Source organism: Armigeres subalbatus, chromosome 3 (genome assembly GCF_024139115.2).
Source record: "Armigeres subalbatus isolate Guangzhou_Male chromosome 3, GZ_Asu_2, whole genome shotgun sequence".
NCBI lineage: Eukaryota > Metazoa > Arthropoda > Insecta > Diptera > Culicidae > Armigeres > Armigeres subalbatus.
In genome coordinates this window covers 196,110,360-196,124,195 of record NC_085141.1, presented here as the reverse complement: position 1 = coordinate 196,124,195, position 13,836 = coordinate 196,110,360, and the positions used below count along the sequence as shown (strand labels likewise).

At 36.1% G+C, this 13,836-nt stretch overlaps 1 protein-coding gene across 3 annotated transcripts in view; it reads right to left on the bottom strand.

Annotated features, from left to right (window-relative positions):
• Positions 1-9,798, bottom strand: part of LOC134224655 (uncharacterized) — a 43,244-nt gene extending 33,446 nt beyond the window's left edge. Inside the window, exons 1-2 of one of the 3 annotated variants that reach the window (XM_062704138.1) lie at positions 9,553-9,798; positions 9,412-9,497 (exon numbers count right to left, since the gene is read on the bottom strand). The gene's annotated coding sequence lies outside the window, so the exon portion shown is untranslated. Of the gene's footprint in view, positions 1-9,411 lie in introns of all 3 variants that reach the window. The other 2 variants (XM_062704139.1, XM_062704137.1) reach the window with 2 other exon arrangements.
• Between the last annotated feature and the right edge of the window lie 4,038 nt (positions 9,799-13,836).

Sequence of the window (13,836 nt, the reverse complement as noted above, 5' to 3'; positions counted from 1 at the left end):
GTTGAAGACAAGTGCCCGAAAAATGAGTAACATTTTTACGCGATTTTTTCGTATGAATTTGTATTTTGGCCATAACTTTCGATCCCATAGTCCGATCTGGCCAATTTCAAATAGGAAACAATGGGACAGAACTCGTCATTGGGCGATGGCGAGGGGGAGACAATATGACGGGAAGAAATATCCAAGAGCTTTAAATCCATAGACAATCCATATTGAATGGTCGTTCCAATAGTTAGGAGTCGATTTTAATCGAGGTTGCGAATCTTTAGCATGATAATTGGGCTTCTCAGAAGGCATCAGTGAAACGTGCAATTCAACAAAATATGTACCCAGAATTTGTCTGTGATATCTATCGCACCAGGGGCAGATACTTCTAGTCTAGTCTAGTCTACACTATCGCACCAGGGGCAGATGCTTCAAACAAAAAGTGTGACATGGGGGTGTGTGGGGTATAAAATGCTATTTTTGCGTTACGAAATCAATGGATCTTTCCTGCGATGCGGTTTTCGTTCAGTGAAGTCTCTGGAATGTTTCTTTCAGCTATGCGGGTTCTCTTTTCACCAGCGTTTGGAGGGGAGGCACTTTAGCCAGCGTAATAAAAGGTTCAGTTTCCCATACTAGTTTTCATATAAACTTGAACCGGCTTGCGCTCAACCAGTTTTTGTTCAAATCGGTTTTTGGAGGACACTCGGAGCATGGGACGGAATCGAGTGAGCGTGGTGGTGGTGCTGGGTCGTTTTTGAACCACCCTACTAATATTCTTTGTTTTTTATAAATACGACACCAATACTACTACAGTATATGACAGTTTTTATTGTACCAATACTTTCAAAGCTTTGTTTTGGTACTCAACCCACCTTCACCTTAACAGACTACCATCACGATATATGGAAACTCTGCGATGTGGGCTTTTTTTGCATCCAAGAGTTTCAAAATATTCAGATTGCATGCTTCACCGTGTTTGATGTTAGAGCAGTATATTTTTGCCTTTCTCGTATACTAAGTATACGGTAAAGGCTATATGATCGCTCCAAAAACAAACTTTTTATAGAAGGCCCGGAGACCCATAGTGTTATATACCAATCGACTCAGTTCGACGAATTGAGGTGATGTCTGTGTGTGTGTGTGTATGTGTGTGTGTATGTGTGTGTGTGTATGTGTGTGTGTATGTGTGTGTGTGTGTGCGCAAAACTACTCAAAAAATGTCACTCATTTTTCGGGAACTTATCCTCAACCGATTTGCTCGCAACAAGTTGCATTCGACGCAGAATCCTGTCCCATTGTTTCCTATTTGAAATTGGCCAGATCGGACTATGGGATCGGAAGTTATGGCCAAAATACAAATTCATACGAAAAAATCGCGTAAAAAATGTCACTCATTTTTCGGGCACTTAACTTCAACCGATTTCCTCGCAACAAGTTGCATTGGACGTAGAATTCTGTCTCATTGTTTCCTTTTTGAAATTGGCCAGATCGGACTATGGGATCAAAAGTTATGGCTAAAATACAAATTCATACCAAAAAATCATGTAAAAAATGTCACTCATTTTTCGGGCATTTATCTTCAACCGATTTGCTTGCAACAAGTTGCATTCGACGCAGAATTCTGTCCCATTGTTTCCAATTTGAAATTGGCCAGATCGGACTATGGGATCGAAAGTTATGGCCAAAATACAAATTCATACGAAAAAATCGCGTAAAAATGTTACTCATTTTTCGGGCACTTATCTTCACCCGTTTTCTTCGCAGCAAGTTGCATTCGACGCAGAATCCTGTACCATTGTTTCCCATTTGAAATTGGCCAGATCGGACTATGGGATCAAAAGTAATGGACGAAATACAAATTCAAACGAAAAAATCGCGTAAAAAATGTCACTCATTTTTCGGGTATTTATCTTCAACCGATTTGCTCGCAACAAGTTGCATTCGACGCAGAATTCTGTCCCATTGTTTCCTATTTGAAATTGGCCAGATCGGACTATGGAATCGAAAGTTATGGCCAAAATACAAATTCATACGAAAAAATCGCGTAAAAAATGTCACTCATTTTTCGGGCACTTAACTTCAACCGATTTCCTCGCAACAAGTTGCATTGGACGCAGAATCCTGTCCCATTGTTTCCTATTTGAAATTGGCCAGATCGGACTATGGGATCAAAAGTTATGGCTAAAATACAAACTTATACAAAAAAATCATGTAAAAAATGTCACTCATTTTTCGGGCATTTAACTTCAACCGATTTGTTGAACAAAAACTGGTTGAGCGCAAGCCGGTTCAAGTTTATATGAAAACTAGTATGGGAAACTGAACCTTTTATTACGCTGGCTAAAGTGCCTCCCCTCCAAACGCTGGTGAAAAGAGAACCCGCATAGCTGAAAGAAACATTCCAGAGACTTCACTGAACGAAAACCGCATCGCAGGAAAGATCCATTGATTTCGTAACGCAAAAATAGCATTTTATAAGTGCCAGAATCTGTTAATGTTATAATAATGTTAAATTCAAGCTCGCCATATCAACTGTCTTACAAACCTGAAACGACCTGTGCACGGTAAGTTTCTATTCAAACCAGCCCAAACCATTGATGACACCCAAATTATAAATCATATTCGACTGAGCGTGGCGGAGCAAAATTATTTATTGAACCACCCTAGTTATTAGTTTGCTGCTGCCGGTGCCGTTGTTGACATTCGCTCCGCGATCAGTTTTTAATCGTTTTTTCGGGCAAAAATAGCAGTTCATATTAACTTTTCGGTTTGAACAAGTGACTGATTTCGAAAAGTGATGTTTAATTTGCATTCCATCAACATTTCTGGCTGCTCATGTTCGGAGAAGTGAGTAAAAACTTGATTTTTTCAGTGCCCTTTGAGAAGAAGTGAAGTGCAGTGATAAACCCACCAAATCGCGAACGGCTAATAAATTGGCACGAAATTGCTGATTTATGATATTATTCGAGCCGAAATACATAGGACTTTTTGGATAAACATGTTCATTATCACGGGAAGTGAATAAATATGCTGTGAACAGGTTAGTAATTTGAATATTAAACTTTTGTTCGAAGCTGTTCGATGAATTCGAATGTTGGTGGGAGAGGAGTGCGGGAGGTGTGGGGTTGACCCGTAGAACGTCCGGTGCCATATTGACTGCCATCGTGGTACTCTTCCAACTATGTCCTTAAAGGCAGTAGCAAAGTCGCATCGTCAGTCACAAGATTGTCTAGAGGCTCAAAAAATAAAGAATGTTCAAAGGCTTACCAGGAAATTAAATGTTTTGATGGTTTTATGGGTTCCCTTAAAGTTATTAAATATTTTCAGGAAGTACGCAATGGTTTCTTTTTAAAATATTTCTGGAATCTCAAAAGAGTGTTTGAAATTCTATATGAATTTCTGCAGGAAATAAAGATTGCTGAAATCTGCTAATGATTAATTACAAGTTTATAAAAAGTCTTAGTTGTAAATTCTAGCCAGTTTAGATAAAATGGGAGTCCATTGTAAAACCAAAATCATCCCTAAGTCCCCATATCTTATCCGAAATAAGACCCGGAGCTTTAGATCATTATTGAACGGTCATAAGATTTCTAAGCAATTCGTAGCGATCCATTTAAATTTCTGAGGATTTCTGAAAGTTAATGATCATTTCTTGAAATTAGCGGCTTTGATTTTCTCTGATTCATGATAATAGTCTGCAGGATATATTTCATGCTTCTTAGGAATCCCGATACGTTATTTCCGCTACTTGTAACTTTGTTCCACCCATGTTTTGGCATGTGGACGCGCCTGTTTCTAGCATGACTTTCATTGGTTTTTGCATTCATTGGGAAGAGAAAATGCTGTGAATACAAATAATAGTAATTTTATTATGGTTCTATTAGCTGATCAATCAGTTGATAAAATCATTCTCAGATTTCAAATTACGCTCACCGAACAAACTTAAGTTAACATTTTTTTTTGTGATTTTGAAGGATCGCGACTCATATGAATAACATTCGGAAATAGGATGATTGCGCCTTATTTCCATCATTTTTTTTATAAGTGGTTACAAACCACGCGTGAATATATCAAAGTCCTGAGGTAACTCATTAGGTGAGAAATTAGAATGATTTCAATATAGTAAGTTTGTTGTTTATTCAGTAAAATGGGAAGTAAACTTCACATGAAAAATCTTTTAAATCTTTATTATCATAAACCAAAACATATTCAAAAGAACTTATGCTATAGGGTATCTGTTCCTATATCAATAACAATAAGGCAATGTGCATATGAAATGCATTGATTTCTCACCCAATAATCAAGAAAAATGAGAAAAATTATGCTCGGCTCATGTAATTTTTAATTGAAAACATTTTGGTAACTACAAAAATGAAATTTTCATCACATTATAGAAGTATTTAGCTAAAAAACATCATCACCGCCATGCACCTATTTCAATAACATTCAAAAATAGTTAATCCTATGCCTGTACCTATATCAATAATACTGTTTCCAACATAAAATACGCACACTATTACTTGTGTGTATACGTAACGATATGATTGCAGTGATGCCGAATTCTTCAATGTTTTGTAGTTGAGTTGAAATATAATTACAAATTTGCTGTTTTTGTTGCAGTTTTCCATCTTATCCGTTCAATTTTGTGTTTGTCATAATTTATCTTTTCGACATCATTTATTTTACAAACATAAGAGTTGAATTTCACAGTGAAAGTTCATTCAAGCGCTTTGAAATAAAAATCTAAGTCGGCAACCCTTGAGAGTACTGCAAGCCATGTAAACAGTTTGGAATACGGACCATAATTTATTGTTGTTCGAAATAAACCTATATCAAACTATAGAAAATCGCGTTGGTTTTTAAAATATAATTATATTCATAGTGAAAATGTGATGTGCTTTATGTGCTGTGAAGTGAATTTTGAAGAGATAGAATTGTTTTAGCTTGAAATTGAGTGGAAAACAACGGCGTGAAAACAGATGAATCTGCTAGTAGCAATGGAGCAGTGCATCAAACCATCAGTTCAGAGGTAGGAAAATGAAAATAAAAGTGCTTTATGATTTTATCTTGTAATTATCTGATTCTTGTGAATTTAAACATTACTTAAACAAAATCTTGAATATTATTCCAAACATTCAAGAATGTGTTCCATCCATTATTGTGTACATACGATGTGAGCAATTGTAAATAAATTGATTTTTTATTTGGTTTATCGACGGTTGGGATTAATATACGGGCTGTTATTAATATGGGAACAGATACCCTATGTAGCGTACAAGTTTCAACACGCTATATTGGAAATAATTGATGCAAAAGTGAAACGATGGATATTATACATACTGCAACATATATTCCTCTATGCATCAATCTTCATTCAATTTCAAATTCAACCTAACTTCCAACCACAACATAAACTTAAATTCCAAATGTTTACACAATTTTCTTCTACGTTTTTCTGAAATGATTTATTTTTTTATTCGAGACGTTTTGAAGAGGTGTTCTGAGCTCATGTATTGAACAAATATGAACAATATGTATAACATTTCACAAAGGGAATATACTTTTACTCGATGTGACTGACTTGCGGTTACTTTTCTATATGGGACAATTTGACTTGGTATTTTTTTCCACTTTTCTAGAACAAACATCTCGCATAGAATAGCAAAATAAAGTGAAAAATGATAATTACTCAAAACTGTCAAAAAGTCAGATGTGCTCGACTTGCGGTTAGCGGCAGTATAGCGTCTGGATGCTGGCAGCGGCGGTTAGAAAACCAACCACTGCCAATAATTCATTAAGACTTGCTGCAAAACTTTCGATATAGTTTGTCTAATTGTCCCATGTTAGTTTTTGGTGATTTCGACTTTTTTTATCACTGAGTGCTGTATTTCGAAGATATCGAGCTTTGTTCGAAAAATTATTGAAAACAACATCAAATCGGTTTGACCTATGTCGTATCTCCGTGATTTTTCCCAACCGCTGATGAAATTTTGCCGACTATAAAGGTTTGAGCGACTTAAAATTTTCTGCTACGAATAATTGAGCGACCGTAATTTACTGGTCCGTCATGAATACTACCTATTGTTAAATTTGTACGCATGTTTGTCTCGTGAGTAATAAGCTCATCATTATGACAGAATCTGTTATTTTATGGAGTGTTGCTTATAGAAATGATATTCAATAATTAGTTCTTGCAAGCCTAGCCACTTTTAGTGGTAAACAAGGCCGGCTAAAAGGAACTTCATTCTAAATGATACCGCTGTGATCTGAAAACATCAACCACGTGGACAGTACAGTTTTATTCATTTAGCATCAGAAAAGATATGTCGATCCTTGTAGTCATAAACGAAATCAAATCCTAAGCATGTAGCCATATGCGTAGAAATCCGCAAGCATTCTCGGCATAACTGTCTCGCTAAACTATTTTCATGAATACGGTCGCAAATTATATTTCTGAATTAAAACCTTGTATGAATTCATGAGAATGGAGCTCTCCCAATAGTCTAATGATGTAAAGTTCTCAAATTGTCTACTCATATAAGGACCGCAGCGAAAAATATAGTTTTGTTTCAAATGCGTTTGTTGCATTTTTTAAAATTTGGACGAGTATGCGTAGAACGGCAGTTTGGGATCTGAATAAAAAACTGGAAAACTTTGGGATTTGTTCCCCGAATTAGGAATAGACCTTGATGTAGGTAGACCAACAAGCCATCTGGATAAACGTAGCCATCTGTAGACATGATTTGTGTTTTACTTCTGACATATACCAACCGAGCCGAATGGAGAAGACTCTTATAAGACTCGTATACCGCACAGGCCACTTCGGCCTTAGTCTGAATAAATGAAATAAATATACCAACTATCGCAATTTGAAAAGTTCACAACAAATACCTCACCATATTTGTTGCAAATAAAATGGAACGCAACATTGTCTTTACTACACTCCTTACACTCTCTTTATTCTTCTTCTTCTTATTGGCATTACATTCCCACACTGGGACAGAGCCGCCTCGCAGCTTAGTGTTCATTAAGCACTTCCACAGTTATTAACTGCGAGGTTTCTAAGCCAGGTTACCAGTTTTGCATTCGTATATCATGAGGCTAACACGATGATACTTTTATGCCCAGGGAAGTCGAGACAATTTCCAATCCGAAAATTGCCTAGACCGGCACCGGGAATCGAACCCAGCCACCCTCAGCATGGTCTTGCTTTGCAGCCGCGCCTCTTACCGCACGGCTAAGGAGGGCCCACTCTCTTTATTACACTCCTTAATTAATATATGAACTGTTTTGCTACTGAATAGAGTTTGTTTGGTTAATACATTCATTATATATTTCTTTTTCAAATTAACTTTAATATTTACTTTCATATAGCTCCAAAATTTACAGTTCTTCACCTTTAGCTAACGAATTAGAACTAGTTTTAAGCAAATCGCATAAGTTTGTAGATCGTACAAACCTAGATCATTACTTTCAATTTTAGTTGTGCCGCAATTTTGACATAAGACCAAACACTGTGTATTATGCTCGAACGATGAGCTTTTTGTTTCTACTCGGTTAAATCTTACAAATAAGCCAAAATATGGGTTCCAGTTTGCAAATTTGGGCTCTGGGCATTAACGCTCCGTGCCATTGATCAAAAACTAGGTTTTCACCTAATACAGTATCGAACATTATATCTTTTTCATTTTAGTACAATACCATACACTATGGATTGAAAACTCATGTTAAAATTGAATTTAAAGTGGTATACTTTTTCGTGACGTTACAACGCTTTGAAAAACTTGTTTTTAGAGTACCTCGCGTTGTAACGTCACGGAATGTTCATGTCGAATAGAACGAACTTAGCCCGTGTTTGAGGCACATTGCCCCATAGGGTCATCCATTATCCTCATACACCCGATTCTGGTTTTACACGGATTTTTTTTACACGGCCGTGTAAAAAAAATCCCATACAAATTTTTTGCAAAGTTGCTCCATTTTGCATGATTCGTCGAGAAATCATGAAACTTTTTTTACACGGATTTTCAAATTTTGAACTGAAAACTTTTTTTACACGGAACGCATCCCCCGTGTAAAAAAAGAATCGGGTGTATATTTGAAAGGTGTTTATTATTTTTGGAGTAAAATAACGACCAGAGCAGAGAATTAAGCATGTTTAAGTAAAGGTACAAAATCACGAATTCACGCGCGTTGTAACGTCACGCAGCAAATTGTATCCCAGAAAGCCATTTTCCTACACATATTCGGTGTTAATATATTTATTCGATCCGAAATTATATAAGGATTCAGAATATGTAATAATGTGCATATGTTTACTAATGTTTTATGCAAGCTTTGTCCAATAAAACCATTTAAAGGTACGTCAAAACGTTGTAACGTCACGCCGGAATGTGTCAACATCACTTCCTTTCATTATCGAGCGAGACTTCCCGAAGTGCAAAGTATTGACACCCTTCAAAACTATACATTCGCAGTATGTGTGGGTTGGGGCCCCACAAATCTTTCGGTCAAGAACCCTATGTCTTATTCCGGATCTGTCTGTGATCAAGGTTGATATACTTCTTCACAAAATATCATTTTGTGGAAATAATTAAATTATCCTTAGCTCAGCTTTCATTTAAAGCAATAGCGTTTAAACGATGATTCAAACGATGATTCTTTAGCTTGAGAATTGCAAAGCGTGTAGGTGTATAAAGAACAAGATTGGTTTTTATTTTCAATCCCACGATACGAACTGCTTGTTCTTCTTATAATACACCTAAGCTATATATTATTTGAAAATTCTAAACAAATCTTTTCATCTAAAATATTTATACGTATTTAAACTTTGTTATTTTGCATTCCCAATCTGATGAAAATATTATTAAAATTTTATCTACATATTGCAACATATTTGTGATTTTTTTAATTTTTTTTAAAAAACTATGAAATAATAACTTACTAATAATGATGTGATAAAAGAATTTGGAAACCTTTCACATCTGGGATGATTTTGTTTTCTGAGTAAAGTCAAATGCCTATCTCGGGGCTTACGTCAGCGACTCCAACCACTACTAAAGGACAATGCAAAAATTCAGATGGCATTGGAGTGCAAGCCAGTGTGTAAACCTCTTGAAAACAATCCGGTTCCACATAGCTCAACGAGTGGGCAGAAAATCAGAAAGACATTTTGCCATTACTTGGACCACCACATTTAAGCTTTTCTGGATAGTTGGCATTGAAAACTCGTTCTTACCAAATGTATTCGCCACATACCCATGCATTGACAGAATATGTCTCCATAGAGTTTGTCACAGCGAAGAATTAACGAAAGTGACTAATCTTATATTTCCAATAAATGTGATTGACGTTCTCCTTTAGCACTTCATAAAGGAATTCGATCAATCAAAAGTTAGAACAAATAAAAACTGGTGATTAACTAACCTTGCTATTTTTTTCAGTCAGAAAGACATTTGTGTTCCACCTACACACTATAAGGAAGCTGAGTAACCCTTTCTTAGTGCACTGGACTGCAATATAAATCACTCTGTATTACACACATTTACAAGATGTACACACATATACACGCTTGTTAAACCTCTCTGGCAGATCAATGTATCCCAAATTCAGCAAACTTTTTTCGCCATTATGGCCTATTTAAACCACTTTTTGTAGATTATTTATACTCGATTTGTTTCGATCTCAGATATTCACTGTATTTCACTAGTCCAGAACAGATGAAACAACCCCCTTTTGGCCAGAAGGGAAACAAAACCCGATCAATTATATAGTTACGTCCGCCCTACACGACACTCTACTCTATACTGATTCACATAGCAAAACACGACCAGTCAATGAAGTTTCCACTTTTTTTTTGCATTCTCATACCTATTCACAACGAGAAATGCTGTCTATAAGAATATTGTTGCTATTTTATCAGCTTCCCTAGTCCAATTGGAACTTGATTTATGTAATACGACATGCAATGCAAAGTTAAATGTATATGCAATAGAGAACAAATTTTTATCAAAACAGTTTGAAACAAATGAATTTATACATGCGCTTAATTGAAGGAATTTCTTAATGTCTTCATTCTATAGTTTGAATAATAATTTGGAAAATCATTCATCTACATATTCTACCTATTGTTATAATTACATCTGAGCCATGTGAAATATCTATATTTGTTTCTCGTGTAGAAAAGAATAGTTGAAAAATATATTTTTACTAAGAAAGTGGAAGGACATCGATGCTGCAGAAGTGAGAGACCTTCTAAAATAAGCTCTAAACTAATGCACTACCTTCGTACAATCGATCAAAGCTTTTTTGTGATACTTTTCGTAACGCACAACGACCGATGTGTTTTGCAACACAAAAAGTTTGCTATGAAATATGGCGATCGAAATAAGGGAATGTGCGACATCTGTGAGTTACTGGCGTAACAACAAACAAAATAATTGCACCGTAATTAGTATCTAGATAAATGGGTTGGCTTTCCAGAATCGTAGGCACTGCGTGAGAATGTGAGCTTTCCGAGAATGCTTTTTGAAATTAATGAATCATTTGTTCAACCCTCGAGGACTCGCACCGTTGTGTCAAAAGGTTGAGAAACTGCATAACATCGATATTATTTCCATTCCATGAAAAATATTGCGAGAAGATTGAAAAATTCGAACCGGGGTCCGATGGTCGACTGTCGGAAAGCTGTTCCGCAAACGTCAAATCACTTGTTGCACGGTAAAAATTTTTGGTTTATTTTTTCGGTGTGAATGTTGATTATTAAAATCAACGGGAATATGTAACTTTAAACGAGTGTTACATGCCGCTATATTTTTTTAACAAGTTTTAAGATACTTTGAAGGCATTTTGTCATATATTTATGTGTTTTAGAAACATTTTAGATTTCTCGAATATTCTTGATATCAAAAAATATTAACACTTTTCGTACAGCGCATGCCATTTTGAAGTTTCCGACGCTCAGTCTGCTTCTTCTTCTTTGCTCCGCAAAATTAGAATTTTTCTCTTTTCTCGCAATACAACACGTCTTGGATACTCAACTTTATTATGACATTCGCTCTTACACAATAGACAATTACAGCACACACTGTGCCAGCAAAGTACTCTTTAATGGGTAAAATAGTACCCATTATGAAGTTAAATAGTTCAACTCATTAAAAGAGTAAACAGCGTTTACTCATTAATGAGTAAACCACTCATACGTCAAACCAGCGAGTAATTTTTACTCATTATTTGTAAAAAGTATTGCAGGAAAATGTGTAAAAATCACTCTTTATTATCAAGAAAAAAAAATTCGCTGGCGTAATAAATAAAATGCATAATTTAATAATTGAGCTGTGGGCATGTTATTCGCATAGTATTTATTCAAATGTAAACATATTATATTATATGCACCCAGGGTATGCACACTATAAAAATTAACGAAATACGCCGTAACGTAGTAGGAATTGTGTTTCGACCGTTCAATCAAAACGTTTGCCATCCCGTCGTACTCTTCTAGTGGGACCTACGGATACACACGAACAGACCGGTTCCTTCGATAGTTTCGTAGGGTTTTATGAACATCCTGAGTTCTATTCTTTCCGGAAAATCCGGGCCAGTGTACTTTCAACCGACAATACCATTTGTACGGCGGCATTCTGAATTGATGGCGATCTGTCTTTGTTTTCCAGTGGCGGCAAATTGTCCAATGTTTCCATGAGCTGTTAGAAGACAGTTTGCAGTTAATTTTATTATAAAAGTTTAATTAAAACGAAAATAATACTCACAACTAAATCTCTCGGGATTCTTTCCGCTCCCATTATGTTTCGTTCTGTCAAAAATGTGATCAACTTTATTTTCACCCATTAATGGGTAGTAGCTTTAAACTTTGGAGTGGAGGAAAAATACACATTATCAAAAAATAAAAGTACCCATTATTTTGACAGTTCCATATATCAGTAAATAATGGGTCCTTTTTACTCTTTAATGAGTATGGTCGATTCACAGTGCAGGTGACATACTTAATAATAACACTCATAAATTAATATACTCATTACCACATCTCCCTTTGTGTTAAATATAAAATACTGAACATAAAAGACAAATTATTAAATTATTGGATATATGAATCTCTATCCCGTCACGCATTATCTTCTAATTGATTCGATGGGGTAGGGGCACGGCAGATATTTTCGTCTGTTCGTCATAGTCTCGAAAACCAATAAAAAAGACGCTTTTTTGTAAAACTCATACGTACCAAATCGTAAGCTCAGGAGAAACGTTCTACTATAGTGGAGTTCTAGCAAATGTACGTTGCTTTCGTTGGTTTTAGCCCCTATGACGAAGGACGGAAATACCTGCCGTGTCCCTACTATGATCAGATCACATATCTGAACTTGGCTGTGGTACTAGCAATCTTAAAGGGATTCTGCGATGGAGTTGAGAAATCCTTAGTATCTTCCCGATCAATAATTATTTTCCGGCCTCGCTGGTTTTCCTGAATCATTACTGACTTCGGGAAACCTTCATTCCTGTATCTGTAAATAGAAAAAGAACTAGACTACATACCAATCAAATTTCAAAATATATTATAATTTATATTGATTTCCTGTCGTTGACCTATTCATAAAATTGTCATGACTTTATGGAGAGATCCTTCACGAGCTCGATGTCAGCTGTTTCAATATTCCAGATTTGATATTATGACAAACACTCAGTTCCTTCTTACATCGTAGTCAGAACACGTTGCTAGTAGAGTCCTGTGTAAAAACACAACTGGAATAAAATAGTAGGGTGGATGTACCTATCGTTGCCAAAGTCGAGAACAACTATTTTTTTAAATATAAATAAAAGGCATATGGGTAGTGTTGATATGTCATGCGAAAGGTTTCCTTTCCAACTCCTTAGAACAAATGTGAAAACCGCATCAAAAATCGTGATAGTACCCAAAATTGCTTAATCCATAATAGGAACGCATGTACCAGTTGTGGCACTATTCTTAATTTTGGTTCCTATTACGGCAAATCTCATTGTTTTCCTCATTGTTTTCCTAGCGCGACAACTGGTGCAAAGGACGACAAAAATTAAGCAAAATCATTTTTTACAATCATGGTTTGTTTGATTTGGAGGAGATTAAAGGTGTTATCGTGTCATATGAATATGGTTCAACGAGACGAGCCAGCCTTGGGCAAAATAAAGATATAAAACAAAAATATGGTTCACTAATTTGTGGTGATGTGATGAGCTATTTGGTGTATAATGCACTAGTGCGACAACTGGTGATATAGCCACGACTGGTACATCCAGCCTTTCTGTTATTTTCTCTTTTTTACAGACGTGTTTGATCTCCAGTAGCCTTGCGAGCAAAGGCGTAGGATTGTCAATCCAGAGATGGCGAATTCGATACTCGGTCCGGTCTAGCATGTTTTTGGGTTGGAAACATTCTCGACTCCTTGGGCATAGTGTATCCATTGTACTTGCCACACAATATACATACTCATGCAATGGCGGGCATAGAAAAGCTTTTAATTAATAACTGAGAAAATGCTAATAGAATACTAAGTTGAAGAGCAGGCCAAGTTCAAGTTGGAATGTAGAGCCATGGAAGACGAAGAAGTTGGATCTCAAACTTTGTGTATACAAATCTAACGCCTCCAGATCAGACCTTGTTAGAAAGATCCTAGCCAAGGACATAGTTGGAAGAGTACCATGATGTCAGTCAATATGGCACGGCAAAACATTCTTGCCTTTGTTAATAGGATAAAGATTATGGATCATAAAAAAATGAAAAACGATCCATAAATAACCCCTGATTGTTTCGTAAAACGCTACCTGAAATTCATAAAATATTTTGAGGACCCCCATGAAGAA